The sequence below is a fragment of the Chlorocebus sabaeus genome, chromosome 3 (assembly GCF_047675955.1).
Source record: "Chlorocebus sabaeus isolate Y175 chromosome 3, mChlSab1.0.hap1, whole genome shotgun sequence".
Lineage (NCBI taxonomy): Eukaryota > Metazoa > Chordata > Mammalia > Primates > Cercopithecidae > Chlorocebus > Chlorocebus sabaeus.
The window spans coordinates 16,763,525-16,779,629 of NC_132906.1; the positions used below are offsets into that span (position 1 = coordinate 16,763,525).

The following is a 16,105-nucleotide window of genomic DNA, read 5'->3' on the forward strand; positions in this document are numbered from 1 at the left end:
TTCTGTGTAGATTACCATGTGTGGGTTCCTAGTGGATTGTACCACAGGATAACTAGCCAGGAGCCTCTGAAAAAGTATGACTTCTGTCAGTATTTACCTATTATTCTCTTCCTTTGGTCACTATCTAGGGAAGAATCCTCTAATACCATGCCTGAGGGAATATGACATATATCTAGAAGTGATTTGGGGAGGGCATTGTGGGCGTGAAGGGGAGTCTCTCATCATTCAGCTTGGACACTCTCACGTACTTCTTCAGCATTAAGTTTTGCCAGTCCTTCTCATCCTCCATTGTACCTGGTGCTCCAGAGCAAGGACTTGATCTATCTCAAATTATACAAAAACAAAAAATAAAACTACTGTCTTTTTCTGAGATGCCTGTTACAAAGTAAGTTCTCATAAAATATAATGGGATACATGATTATGAAAAACAATTAGTAAGAACCAGTATAAGAATGTAGACAGTTGTATTATGATTATGGATATGAATTATGTAAAACAACAGCAACAAACAGGGGCAGCAAGGCTAAGAACAGGATCATAGATCTGATGGAACACTGTGGACTCTGGGCCATGAGCAAGTGTCAGACTGAGACATGGAAAGTTTGGCTCTGCCGGATTGGTCAATAAAGACTCCTCAGTTCACTAAATTTGTTCCAGTTGGCGGTAGGAAGTGTTGAAATATGAACCAAGGTGAAACCTGATTTCTCCTACAACACGTGGCCTTTGGGGTTTGTTGTCTCAATCACAACCCACCTGTGGTCATGAGAGTTGCCAAGATCTGTCATGAGCTAATTTTGTAATCAGTAAAATGTCAGCTGAAGTAATGAATTAACACTAGCAGGAGTCAGAACCAGAAATTGGAGAGTAAGACCAGTTTTATATGCTGACAGGTGGGAATTTATTGCTGGAGGAGGCAAGATGATCATCAATTATTCAATTAAATAATCAATCTAGTTCGTGTATCTTATTTCTAAGCTCTTAAGTACACAGCTCTCTCTTAAAACTTAATGGTGGCTACTGTAGGGTGATCTGGAACAACTGCTACAGGGGCTGCCCTTTAAATCTGATATTTGTTCTGAGTGACTTTATTCAACCGAGAATTTTTATTAGCCCTTGACATTCAAGGCCATTTTAAAATCTATCTTTTACTTACTTGAGGTAAACATAATCTATTTTTCAAAATCTGCAAAACCTTGGGTTTCTGGGCTCTCTCCATTCCCTTTCATTTCTTATTTCAACCAGCCAATTCTTTACCAAATCAATTTTCTCTTTCTTGCAATACATTGCCAAACAGAGCCAATGGTAAGCAATCCATACTATTATGGTACCATTTTCCCAAATTATTCCCCTAGAGCTGTAAATATAATAAGCACATTATCTACATTTCAAGTTACAGGAGATGAAATCTATTCAATGTTTTGCCGCCATATAACGTGGATATTCATCTATCTTTCCTGCTATATCTCTTTGTTGCTGCCTCCAAGTAACTCAGCTATATATTTTATCCTATATATTATCTGTAGCAAGTGCTACATATTTCACTCTTTTTATTTTCCTATAGTAGTGTCACAAGTCAAGGTAGCAATTACCGCAAAGATCATGATAGCACAGTCTATACTATGGCAGCTACTACATATTGAAAATATTGAAATTTCAGCAGTTTATCTCAGTAATGGTTTATATCTGACTCACATTTCAGATTGGAGCAATTTGAACAGTTCTTTAGGCCAGATATCCAACTGATAATACAGGAATTTGGAATCCCATCATCATGCGTTCCAAAAATACTGAAATCCTTTACATCCAACTGTATTGATGAAAGAGAAAATGTACCAAAAGTTACTTAGGGGTCTTTAGAGGACAAGTGTACATGTAACATACAATAATTACACACACATTCTATTGACAAGTACTAGCCAAATAACCTCCCTTGACTGCAGCCAGATTAGATATATGATTTAAATGTGTATACAAAAGGAAAGTAAAAACATTTTGGTGAACATACTACACAGGTTACACAGCCAATAAATTGTACTTGGGAGGAATATAATGGACTTGGAAATTTGTAATAGATGTGAGGAGGAATTTAATGGACTTGGAAGTTTGTAATAGATGTGAAAAACTATTTTTAAAATCTATAATTGGGGACTGGATAAATGGTTTATTGATCATTATGAGTCTCTTGAATTTCCTACTAGTTGAAAGACAGTAATTTCTTATAGATACAATTATTTGACAATTTAATTGCCTTTTCATCTTTAAATAAGTTTTATCTTTTACCTGATGTAACTTTTACAAATAAAGATTTCAATCACTTTTTGAGAAATATTGACATGCTGTCAATTATATAATAGACACACAACATTTTTTGATACACAGTTATTCTGATACATGCCATAGACTTTAGATATTTCTAAAAATAGAATAGTGGTTTTGTTTTAAATCTGTAAACAAAAAAAATGTTACTAAAGTTAATGAAAGAATTATTTATAAAAAGAACAAGATAAAAATATGTATATACATTATAAATATACCTATGCTATATGTATTACATTAGGTGAATATATAATGAAAATGCAAAAAGAAATTGTTCCACGATTTGAACAATGACTGATTTAACATGGGAGATTAATGTTTTTCTTTATTAATTAGAAATGTTTTGTAATATAGAAACACCCTGCTTTTAGGAAGAGGGAAATTAGGTCTTGCATATGTAGTTAAATTATGTTATATTGAGATGGGCCCTAATACAATGACTGCTGTCCTTATAAGAATAGATAATTTGGACACACTTATGGACCCACACAATGGGGGAAGGCCTTGTGAAGATACAGGAAGATATTCAAGTGACACATTTTTAAGCCAAAGAGTGCCAGTAGTGCCTACACCCACCAGAACATGTAAGAGACAAGGGAGAATTCTTCCAAAAACCCTTCAGAGGGACCATGACCCTACTGACACCTTGAACTCAGCATTCAACTCCAGCCTCCAGAACTGTGGAAGGATACACGTATGCTTTTGTTTTAAGCCACCCACTTTATTGTGGAACTCTAAGAAACTAATATAATCTGTATCAGAAAATAAAATAACAAAGGCTGACAAAGAAGAAGCTAAGTATCCACCTAAAAAAGAGGAGGAAAAACTTCAAAGTTAGGCATCTGAGAAGATTAATAAAGCTGACAAATCTTTTATTGACTAATGAGGAGGGGGCAAAAAAGGCCAAATGAATTATAACAGGAATAACAAGGGAGCACATAAATAAAAGTAATATTACGATGAGATAATAATTTTATATTCCAAAATATTTTAAGAAAAATATTAGAAAATGCCTAGAAAAAAATAGAACTTACTAAAAATGACTCAAGCAATGGAATACTCAAATAATCCTATATTCACAAAAGAAATTAAAGCAGTAGTCAAAGATCTGCCCACAAAGAAATCATACACCAATCAGCTGGAAGAATAATTACAAACAGAAACAAATGCAAAGATTAGAAAAACTATTAATGTTTTTCAATTTATTTTTGGAAACTCTTATATCCTCTTTTTTTTCCCCAACTTTTATTTTAGGTGCAGGGGGTACATGCGCAGGCTTGTTACATGGGTAAATTATGTTTTGTGAGGGTTTGCTGTGCAGATTATTTCCTCACCCAGGTAATAAGCATAGGACCTGATGAGTAGTTTTTCCATCCTCACCCTCCTCCCACACTCCACTCTCGAGTAGACTCTGGCATCTATTGTTCTCTACTTTGTGTCCATGTGCATTCAGTTTTTAGCTTTTACCTTTTTTTTTTTTTTTTTTTTTTTTTTGAGACGGAGTCTTGCTCTGTAGCCCGGGCTGGACTGCAATGGCCGGATCTCAGCTCACTGCAAGCTCCGCCTCCCGGGTTTACGCCATTCTCCTGCCTCAGCCTCCCGAGTAGCTGGGACTACAGGCGCCCGCCACCTCGCCCGGCTAGTTTTTTGTATTTTTAGTAGAGACGGGGTTTCACCGTGTTAGCCAGGATGGTCTCGATCTCCTGACCTCGTGATCCGCCCGTCTCGGCCTCCCAAAGTGCTGGGATTACAGGCTTGAGCCACCGCGCCCGGCCTTTATGCAGTATTTGGTTTCCCGTTTCTGCGTTACTCACATAGGATAATGGCCTCCAGATCCATCAGTGTTGCTATGCTGAATATAGCACCCTACTGCCAATTCCTTCCTGGATTGTAGGGTTTCTGCTGAAAGGTTTCCTATTAGCCTGATGGGGTTCTCTATGTAGGTGATCCACCCTTATTTCTATCTGTCTTTCTTTAATATTTTTTCTTTCACATCAACCTTGGAGAATGTGATGATTATGTGTCTTGGGGATGGTCATCTTGTATTATCTCACTGGGATTCTCTGAATTTCTTGAATTTGAATGTTGACCTGTATAGTGAGGTTGGAGTTTTCCTGGACAGTATTCTTAAGTATGTTTTCCAAGTTGCTTGCCCTCTCTCCTTCTCTTTCAGGGATATCAATGTATCATATGTTTGGTCTCTTCACATAATCCAATATTTCTCAGAGGTTTTGTTCATTTTTTAAAATTCCTGTTTTCATTATTTTTCGCTCACTGAGTTGATTCAAAGAGCTGGTATTTGAGCTCTGAGATTCTTTCCTCGGCTTGGTCTATTCTGCTGTTGATACTTCTGATTGTATTATGAAATTCTTACAGTGAGTTTTTCAACTCCATCAAATCAGTTTAGTTCATAAATCATTACAGTGTTTTTTTATATATTTATAGTAACAAAGTTTAGCATTACCAACAATATAGGCAAATATCTAACGAAATGGAATAGCAGACCCCAAACAAATTGATTCATATTTTGATATTTGATATGAAAAGTTGGGCAACATACATCAAATAAGTGGTATTAAGAAAACTGAAGATCCATATCTGATTCTATATTAAAAATAATTCCTGTGGCTTGAAGACTGAAATCTAGAAGGTAAAACTGTAAAGATTTATAAAAATTAAATATAATAAAATAGATTTGTGATTTCAAAATAGGGAAAGTTTTCTTAAGCAACATAGAATAAATGCTAATATAAAAGAAAAATAATAATAAATTCAACTACATCAAAAGGAGAGATTTATGATCATCACTCATACCCTGAAGAAAGTGAAAAGACAAGATAACTAAACTAACATGACTATTTGGCTTACGAAAGAATATTCAGATGCTCAAACCTCCAAAGAAAACACCATCAACATGCCTAATTTTTTATGGATATGAGAATTTAAAACACATCGGATAGGTTGGTAAAAATTTAAAAGTCCAATTATTAGCAAAATTCGCAAGCATGGGAATAAACACAAGAACACTAATGGTGGGAGTGTAAATTTTTATAAACACTCTGAAGAATAGATTGTCATTATTTAGTAAAACTAAGGACATACATATACTATAAACTAACAATTTAATTCCTGGATCTGTATTGCACCTTCATACATGTTTAGAATGCTTATAACAGCATTGTTTTTAGTCACTAAACGAAAACAGAAAAATGACCCACAAATCTATAAATAATAGAATAAATGCATTAGCTTTTACATTTTCATATAATAGAAAATTATATTGCAATAAAATAAATACATCATAATCACCTGTAGCACCTTGTGTCAATCTCACAAATATAACGTTGAATAAACAAAAACAAACAATAAAATCCTACATACAAGCAGTGTTATCCCTTTCATATAAAGTTTTAAAATGGGCAAATTAAATGGTATAATTTGGAAATCCATATACATTTGTTAAAATTATGAAGAAAAATGAGAAAATAATTTTTGCAAGTTTTGGATAGCAGCTACATTAAAGATAGAAACATTTGCAGGGAACTTGGGGTACATCATAAATGCTAATCATATTCTCTTTCTTGCCTTGACTAGGGCAAAAATAGATATTAGTTTCATAGTTGTCTGTTTAAACTATATACATAAGTTTGGTTACATTTTGATAGGTGCAATGTTAAAAAATGTAAAATTTTAAGAACTAAATATATAAAGATAAAAGTTTTTAAAATACTATGTTAATTAACAATCTAATTGCAAATGAACAAAGCAGTCTAATTGCAAATGAGAATGGGAAAAAAGATTGACTTTTTTTTCCTTTGCTTTATTCAACTTTCTTTGTTTTGCTTGATATTTTGTGTATAGGTGTTTATACTCTTTTTTCAAAGAACGAACTGTTCTAAAACAAATGTCAAGTTGATCTGTTTTTATAGGTTAGTGTTTCTTAAATTTTATTATACATGTGAATCACCTGGGAATCTTGTTAAAATGCAGATTCTGACTCAGTAAATCTGGAGTGAGGCCTGCGATTCTAACAGGCTATCATGGAATGCACAGGGTGTTAGATTAGTCCAAGTACTACTCTTTGAGGAGTGGAGCTCTGAGCTACAGATTGGTTGGTAATGGCTTAATTAAAACCCAACTGGTAATCTGTAAATGGGGTGACCATAGATTTTCATTCAGTTGGGACACTGTTGGAAGTGAAATACAGTTGTTATTGATAATTGTGCTTGGACACAAGGTATAAACCAGAATTTCCTGGCAAACTTGGGATATCTGTTCTCCCTAGCTGTGAGTTATAGTGACTTTTTTTACACATTTTTAAATTTAGGACCAGACATTCTGGGAAACTGACCACCGTAAATCCTCCTGAGTAACACACCTAACATTGCCCCCAAAAAGAAACAACCTGAAATGCATACCAAGCCTTATAAGAAAAAAGCCTTTGAGGTAGCAAATAAAGGTTTATATTTTGCAAAATGCACAGCAGGGAAAAAGTTATGCCCAGGTTGAAGTGGGTGTAAGTCTCCCATCTGCTGCTAGCTAGACAGTCTGGACCCCAGATTCTTCTTGCTCCTGAAATACTTGTAAGGCATGGTCTTATTACATTTCAATGATATCATCTTTACTTTTGGTATGAGATACTGCTTTGTTTTATCTCTTTTGCATTTTTAATTTTTTGAACTTAAAATAATGTTGCTCTTTTCTATCTACTGTTTCTTTTTTCTGATTTTAAAATTACTTACAAATCTACTTTTCAAAGCAAAACAATAATTTGCTTTTTTTTTTTTTTACAATTTTGATTTTTATTTTAGATTTGGAGGTACATGTGCAGATTTGTTACATGGGTATGTTGTGTGGGACTGAGGTTTGGGATACGAATGATTCCATCACCCACGTAGTGAGCATAATATCCAATAGTTAGTTTTTCAACCTTTGACCCCCTCTAGTACTTCCTAGTGTTTATTGTTGCCATCTTTATGTAATGACTACCCAATGTTTAGCTCCCACTTACAAGTGAGAACATGTGGTATTTGGTTTTCTGTTCCTGCATTAATTTGCTTAGGATAATGGGATCCAGCTGCGCCCATGTTGCTGCAATGAGCAGCATTTGATTCCCTTTTATGACTGCATAGTATCCCCTGGTGTATTATGTACCACATTTTATTTATTGAATCCACTGTTGACGGGAACCTAGGTTAATTCCATGTCTACGCTATTTTGAATAGTGCTGCAGTGAACATACGTGTGCATGTGTCGTTTGGTAGAACAATGTCTTTTTTTAAATTTTTATTATTATTATTTTTTTTGAGACGGAGTCTCGCTCTGTCGCCCAGGCTGGAGAGCAGTGGCCGGATCTCAGCTCACTGCAAGCTTCGCCTCCCGGGTTCAGGCCATTCTCCTGCCTCAGCCTCCCGAGTAGCTGGGACTACAGGCGCCCGCCGCCTCACCTGGCTAGTTTTTTGTATTTTTTAGTAGAGACGGGTTGTCACCATTTTAGCCAGGATGGTCTCGATCTCCTGACCTTGTGATCCGCCCGTCTCGGCCTCCCAAAGTGCTGGGATTACAGGCTTGAGCCACCGCGCCCGGCCGAACAATGTCTTTTCTTTTGGATCTATACCTAGTAATAACATTGCTAGGTTGAATGGTAGTTTAAATTTCTTTGAGAAATCTCCAAACTGCTTTCTACAGTAGCTGAACTAATTTAAATACACACCAGTAATACATAAGTGTTCCCTTTTCTCCACAGCCTCACCAACATTTGTTCTTTTTGGGCTTTTTAATAATAGCCCTTCTAATTGGTGTAATTGGTGAGAGATACTATCTCATTTTTTAAAATATGAATTTATCTGATGATTAGCAATGCTGACCATTTCTTCATATATTTGTTGGCCACATGTATGTCTTCTTTTGAGAAGTATCTATTTATATCCTTTGCCCATTTCTAATGAAGATATTTGTGTTTTGGTTGTTCAATTGTTTAAGTTCCTTATAGAGTCTAGATATTAGACATTTGTTAGGTGCATAGTTTTGCAAATATTTTCTCCAAATCTGTAGGTTGCTTGCTTACTCTGTTGATAACTTCTTTCGCTGTGCAGAAGTGCTTTCGTTTAATTAGGTCTCATTGGTCAATTTTTGTTTTTGTTGCAATTGCTTTTGAGGATTTAGTCATAAGTTTTTTCCCAAGGTTGGTATCCAAAATGGTGTTTCCTAGGTTTTCTTCTAGGATTCTTAGGGTTTGAAATCTTACATTTAATTATTTATTCCACCTTGAATTAATTTTTGCATATGGTGAAGGGCATGGGTCCAGTTTCATGTTTCTGCACATGGCTAACCAGCTATCCCAGCACCATTTTATTGAATAGAAGTTCCTTTCTCCATTGCATATTTTTGTCAACTTTGTTGAAGGTTAGATGGCTGTAGAGGTGCAGCTTTATTTCTGCGCTATTCTGTTCCATTGGTCGATGTGTCTATTGTTTTATCAGTATCATACTGTTTTGACTACTGTAACCTTATGGTGTAGTTTGTATTCATGTAATGTTGTGCCTCCAGCTTTGTTCTTTTTGCTTAGGACTCCTTTGGCTATTTGAGCTCTTTTTTGGTTCTATATGAATTTTAGAATGATTGTTTTTTCTAATTCTGTGAAAAATGTTATTGGTACTTTGATAGGAATAGCATTGAATCTGCAGATTACTTTGGGCAGTAAGGCCATTTTAACAACAGTAATTCTTCCAGTCCACAAGCATGGAATGTCTTTTCATTTGTTTTGTCTCTGATTTCCTTCAACAGTGTTTCATAATTCTTCTTGTAGAAATCTTTCACTTCCTTGATTAGCTGTATTCCTAGGTTTATTTTCATGTATATGACTATTGTGAATGAGACTGTGTTCTTGAATTGGCTCTTGGTTTGAACATTATTGGTGTAGAGAAATGCTGTTGATTTTTGTACACTGATTTTGTATCCTGAAACTTTACCGAAGTCATTCTTCAGCTTTAGGAGTCTTTGGGTGGAGTCTTTAGGCTTTTCTAGGTATAGAATCATATCATTAGTGACGAGAGATAGTTTGATCCTTCGTTTCCTATTTGAATGCCTTTTCTTTCTTTCTCTGGCCTGATTGCTCTGGCTAGGACTTCCAATTGTCTTTGTTTAAAAAATCTCAATATCTTTAGATTCCATAATAAATTCCTTTGTTTTTATAAGTAACTCATATTGTATTTTTGAAATGATTTTCATTCAAAGTTTTTTTGTTTTAGTATGTGGGAACAATTGGTGTTGATGTTATCAATCACTTGAATAATGTATTCATAAGATATCTTTGTTGAAAATGTAAATATTTAAAACAGTGACCCAAACCTCTAAGAGAAAAACACAAACCGTGACAAAAAAAACAGAAAAGAAAGAACACTTAAATAATAGAAGTAACATGCATGTAATCTGAAATTATACCAATGAAAACTAATGCATAATTTGCAATATATAGAGAATCCATTTATACATTTCAGAAAACTGACATTAAAAAATAAAAGGGGTTAGAGTATGCCAGCCAGAATTAAAGTGAAAAAGCTAAAGATTCCTTTTGTCTCTTGAATCACAAACTCTTATCTGCAAAATGTCACACTGAAAACTTCTGCCAGTATTAAACAGGATCTTGGTGAGCCTCATTGAATATCTCTATTCACACTCAAATAAAATGTTTTTAAGTAATGGAGATGAATATTATGGTTTTAAATCACAAAATGTTAAAAATAATGAATCATATTCAGTACTGAAAACACCTTAAACTTGAAGTATGATTCTTTTCATTATGACATATGGTTTTCAGAAAAATAGCAGAAACTGACATTCTAGAAAAACAAAATGAGTGATTCACACCCCAGCAAAATCTAATATCACTTCCAGGATATTAAATACTTCATGTGCCAAGTTAGTCATAGATTCTGGCCTTACTTCAAGAGGTACTATTGATATTCTTAGTTGTTTTGCTTTTTGTTTTTTGTGCGTGTGCATTTTTTTAAATTCTAATGAATCCATAAAAATTTATCTGCATATGAAGAATTCATAATGAAACAAACTTAGTGCAGCTGATTCATGATTCTTCATGGAATTGACATAAAGACTTGGCTTTAGAGATCTTCCAGAACTCCCAACTAAAACAAAAATAAAATTACTTCTAAATTATCTATATTATTTGCCTTCACAGTTGTGTGATGATTGCAGGATCTCGGGGCAGTCTCCTTGCAAATGCGTCTAGTCACGTTCTTGGATGTCTTTATTTATTAAATAATCTATTATACTCAATTTAACACACATCTCTCAAGTATGTGTACCTGGCTCTGTGATAATTGTGAAGGATTAACAAGACAACAAAACATAGCTGACTCTTCAACATGAGTTTGAACTGTGTGGATATACTTATGGTCAGATTTTGTTCAATAAAAGTTACACCTAGTGTGCCTGTCTCTCCTGCCTCTTCTTCTACCTCTTCCACCTCTTCTTCCTCTGTCACCCTTGAGACAGCAAGACCAACCCCTCCTCTTTCTCCTTCTCCTCAGCCTACTCAATGTGAAGAGGATAAGAATAAAGACATTTTGTGATAATCCTTTTCCACTTAATGAATAGTAAATATTTCCTCTTTCTTATGATTTTCTTAACAACACTTTCTTTTCTCTAGCCTACTTCACTGTGAGAATACAGTTATACTACATACAATACACTAAGTAAATATATGTTAATTGATGGTTTATATTATTGATCAGACTTCCAGTCAACAGTAGTCAATTAGTGAAGCCTGGGGGGAGTCAAAAGTTATACACAAATTTTCAACTGTATAGGGTGTCAGTGCCCCTGACTCCTGAGTTGTTCAAGGTTCAACACTATGGTCTCAAGTAGCTCACACTCAGGTTGACAGACAGTAAAGTCCACATTACAACGGAATTTGGCAAGTGCCCTAAAATCAGAAGAAATGGGATTCTAGGAGAGAAGGAAAAGAAAGTTCAATTTCTGCTACATGTAGCTAAAATCACCTTCCCCCAAACGTACATACTTTAGATAAGTCATACCTTTCGGTCCAGAGGAAATAAGCATCTCTTCCATGCAAGGGGTTCTTAAATTTTGTTATTACTGTTATTTCTTTGCTTTCTTGCTTGCTTTTATCTTTTGGCCTAAAAGATAACACATCAATGTCACCATCTTCTACTAAATATCATCAACTGTTTCTCAACTTAAAAGATACCTGCATCTTATTTATTCTCTTTTGAATATACATTTTGTTTCAAGATCCTCCTTTACTGGGTATATACACAAAGGATTATAAATCATGCTGCTATAAAGACACGTGCATGCATGTTTATTGCGGCACTATTCACAATAGCAAAGACTTGGAATCAACCCAAATGTCCATCAATGATAGACTGGATTAAGAAAATGTGGCTCATATGCACCATGGAATACTATGCAGCCATAAAAAAGGATGAGTTCTTGTCCTTTGTAGGGAAATGGATGAAGCTGGAAACCATCATTCTGAGTAAACTGTCGCAAGGACGGAAAACCAAACACCACATGTTCTCACTCATAGGTGGGAATTGAACAATGAGAACACTTGGACATCACACACCGGAGCCTGTCATGGGGTTGTGGGAGGGGGGAGGTATAGCATTAGGAGATATACCTAATGTAAATGATGAGTTAACGGGTGCAGCACATCAACATGGCACATGTATACATATGTAACAAATCTGCATGTTGTACACATGTACCCTAGAACTTAAAGTATAATTTTAAAAAAAATACAAAAAAAACAAAAAATAAAATAAATAAAATACTTTAAAGTTTTTGGAAAAAAAGATCCCCCTTAAAACATGATTAACAAAAGTAAACACAATACTACGTTAAAATATGAATAATATAATGCTATAAACACCGTTATAGATAATATTTTTTTCTGTAGTTAGGGTTGTAATGCTATACTCAACTAAATTTTTTCTTTGCAATTATTTGTTAGGTGTAGTAAGACGATGTAAGTCCAGTGAATTTTTGTTTGTTTGCTTGCTTTAAAAAATAATTATTTATTTCTATTAGATTATGGCGTATTTTAATCTGTTCAAATATTTTACAACTAAATTCTGACACCAAACATTAACTCCCCTATCAGATTTAGAGATATCATTAAGGTTACTTCTATTTTCATTCAGGCAATAATAAAAATGCCGATTAATATAAAGTTAAGTATAGGGTCTTCTGGAATTCTGGGGTAGCATAAAATAAATGTCTCCAGAGAAATACTTACCACCTGTTGGCTGTTGAGGAACCCACTCCAATTTAAGGCAGTGAATACTAAAGGGGTCCCTGAGACTCAACTTGAACTTTTTAAGACTCTCATTTTTTAAATTCTCTTATAGGTATTTTCATTTCATCTTTAGTACAAACCTGCGAGACAGATCTATTATTAAGCTATTTCACCAAAAAGGAAAACGAGACCCGCGTAACTTGGCTAACTTGCATGGTCATGCAGTTGATTGACAGACTAAGAGACTCAAAGGTGATACATTGATTTTAATTCCCAGGAAACAATTATTCAGTCATTTATTATCCACCAGATTGTTCTATGACTATATGTCAGTGATGTTTTAAGAAATTTTAATATGGATTTTTCCAATCAATACTTACACTAACAACCTGAATAGCTAAAACTTTAAAAATTGGAAAAACTAAACACTAGCAAGAACATGGGGTCAGGGAAACTCTAATGCATGGTGTGTCAGGATGTAACATAGAATATTCTCCTTCACTTTGAAGAAGGGGCCTGGGATTTTACATTTGATATACAAAATCGTGTATACCAAATATTTTCACTGTAACCAAGGAGTTTCCTGCCTAGGAATTTACTTAAGAAAACTGGAAAACAATGCACAAAAAAAAAGTTTGTAATGAGAATATTCATGAAAGCTTTATTCTTTGTAATGAAAAACTGAAAATTGTCCAAGTGCCTACACAGAGAGCAATAAACTGTGGTGTATTCATACTGAAATATGACTCAGTAATAAAAAGGAAAGAGCTACTGATAAGCGAAAAACAAGGATGAATCTCATAAATATGCAGAGTGAAAGATGCTTTCCCAGAAGGTAATGTATAGTTAAAAAAAATTGCATTCCCCTATTTTATTGAGAAAAAGGAAGTTATACTCTATACCATAGTTTGCTCTTAATAAATTCATACTGGCACCTAGCATGTGTTTTACTCTTTTCCAAGGACTACTCTGAAACAATCTAAGTAGCTGACATCAAGTTCTCACACATGTGTTTTACCTTTTTTTTGAAAACTGAATTATTTCCCTGGATCCTAGTCACCTATCTCATTCTTCACAGTTTTCAGCAATTGCCAAACCGGGTTCTAGCCATTCTTTCCTTCTGTGCTCGGGTATTTGACCTGGAGGTCTCTGAGGTGGAGGTTCTGGCATTGAGATCTCTCTCATTACTTCCTCGGCTCCATTGGGTCTTAAACACCATCTTATCTTCCTTTAACAGTTTCAGTGAGACGAACTCCCTGCATGAACAGGACAAAAGCAAAACAGCAGTTAAGTTGTTCTGTTAACATTATACCATCTGTTGCAAGGAATGGAACTCTCTCTTCCTTGTTCCTCTTCCTGTTTTGAACCTAGTAAAAGTGTTCTTTTTATTGTTCCTAGCATATTTTTCAAGGCTCAGATTATTTTTTATTAGCCTTCTTGGCACTGTTACAGTTTCATACAACTCTTAAATTTGTATTTATGTGTGAGCACCTACTCCTTTTTTTTTTCTTCTTTCTAAATTTATAATCATCAAAGAATCCCCCAAAGTCACAGAGCTTTCTTTAGATAATATCAGATTTTCTTCTCTTGAGACTTTTTTTTAATACAGACTCTAACAATGCAATTCCTCACCATTTCTCTACATTTTTTTTCCTGAAAAACAAACAAAGACCAACTATGATTGGAAACTTGAATGGGTATATGCAGTCAGAATTGGAGTGAACTATGATAAATAGAACACTTTCATAACTATACTTCCCACCACTACTCACCATTCAAACTAATGATGTGATATTTTCTCTCTAAAATGATAACATAGTCTGTTAGTTTTGTGATTTCTTGGTGAATTATTTCTTTCTCTGACAATAACTAGGGAATTTTCCACATAACAAGAAGGGAGTTAACTACGTGTTCCTATGAAAATAGTCTATGGAGTGTTCTAAGAAAATAAATTCACACAATGTTAACATAATTTAAACAACAAAAATAGAATAATGATGTTAAATTCCTATTTTGTGTACCTGAAGGTTATAATTGTTCTAAATATTGTGTACCAGGGTCATGGTATTATTTTCAATGACATGACATGTGTTGGATTATGTTCAGGATTAAATATTAACATTATAGAGATTGTGCAGAATTACATGAAACAGAAAGTTAAATAATGAACAAATAGGCAGTATAGGACAAGGAGTGGTAAGACTCCTTTTTACTCATGCTAAACAGAGTCTCAGGTAAAATCTGTGGGCAGGATTTAAACTTTTCAGTTAATGTGTGATGTGGTTTGGAACATAGCAATTTCATTAAAATTTAGATGAACGAAGTCCCTCCTACCTGTTACCTCCACAGTGACATATCCAGTTGTATGTGTCTCAAATACACCACCACTTCCTCCATGTAGGTAATTGCAATTGCTACCATAGCCTGCTAATTGGCATCCCAAGCATCAGTGTCTCCATGTTCTGTCTCTCCACAGTGCCTGAGAGAATAAATATGAACAGAATTCCCAAGTGGGCATCTTTTTACAACCTTTAAACAATTTCTTATCCTCTATCAACAATTCCATTCCACATAGCCTGCTCCGTAGACACTCCGAACTTTTTCCTTTAACATAGTTAAATATACACATAGTTAAACATATACATAGTCAAACATTGCTATCATTTGACATTACAGGGGTAGTCTCGCAATAAGAAAAGACAAATCCATGTTGTTCTTAGAAAAGGGTGAAACACCTATCACAAATGCTTCTGAAATTTCCATTATTTTGAGCAGTACCGTTATTGTCATCAATATAAAGGCATTGAGTTTTCTTCAGCATTTCTTCTCCCCTAGAGATGGACTAAGAACTTATAAGGAGAAACTCATATGTGTAGCCAAGCTCATTTGGGTCTGATCACTCATGGGTGTTGGGGTGTACTGAAAAGAGTACACTCTCTGCCCTGCTCCTTTTAAGCCATTTGTAAAGACAGGTTGGCATATAGTAGTCCAGTTCTACCAATGATTTGGAGAAAAGGTCTATATACTTTTCAGTTTCTATATTAGGAAATCCATTTGCCTGCAAATAAAAGAACTGCCTTAATTTGGCACTTCCTCTGTAATGAAAATGTAACTATATTTCCATATGTCTTCTATTTTATTTATATTAATTGGCTCAGAAATTAAATGAATAATGTGGTTATTTAATGGATTCTCTTTCAATCCCCATTTCTCACTTGTTTTCCATAAATGTTGCAGATAGTGCAGATAGTATATATTCCCTCATATATTATTATATGTTCTTTACAGTTTTCCTGCAATTTTGGTCTTTCTAAATCTCTCTCTCTCTGTCTCCCTCCCTCCCTGCCTCCTCTCCCTCTCTCTCTCTCTCTCCCTGTCTCCCTCTCTTTCTCTGTCTCCCTCTCTACTTTCTCTTTCCTTCTCTCATGATTATTTAACGACAATTTGTACCGGATGCACCACCATGGCAAAGTCTGACACTGTAAAATAATATATCTTGGTTCTTCC

At 34.7% G+C, this 16,105-nt stretch overlaps 1 long non-coding RNA gene across 1 annotated transcript; it reads right to left on the reverse strand.

The window, feature by feature from the left end:
- Positions 1-1,700: 1,700 nt before the first annotated feature.
- Positions 1,701-15,186, reverse strand: LOC103214302 (uncharacterized). The gene is made up of 4 exons (XR_005236531.2): positions 14,933-15,186; positions 13,617-13,854; positions 11,373-11,474; positions 1,701-1,807 (listed from the first exon to the last, which is right to left on the reverse strand). It is a non-coding gene; the product is annotated as an uncharacterized lncRNA (long non-coding RNA).
- Positions 15,187-16,105: the final 919 nt, after the last annotated feature.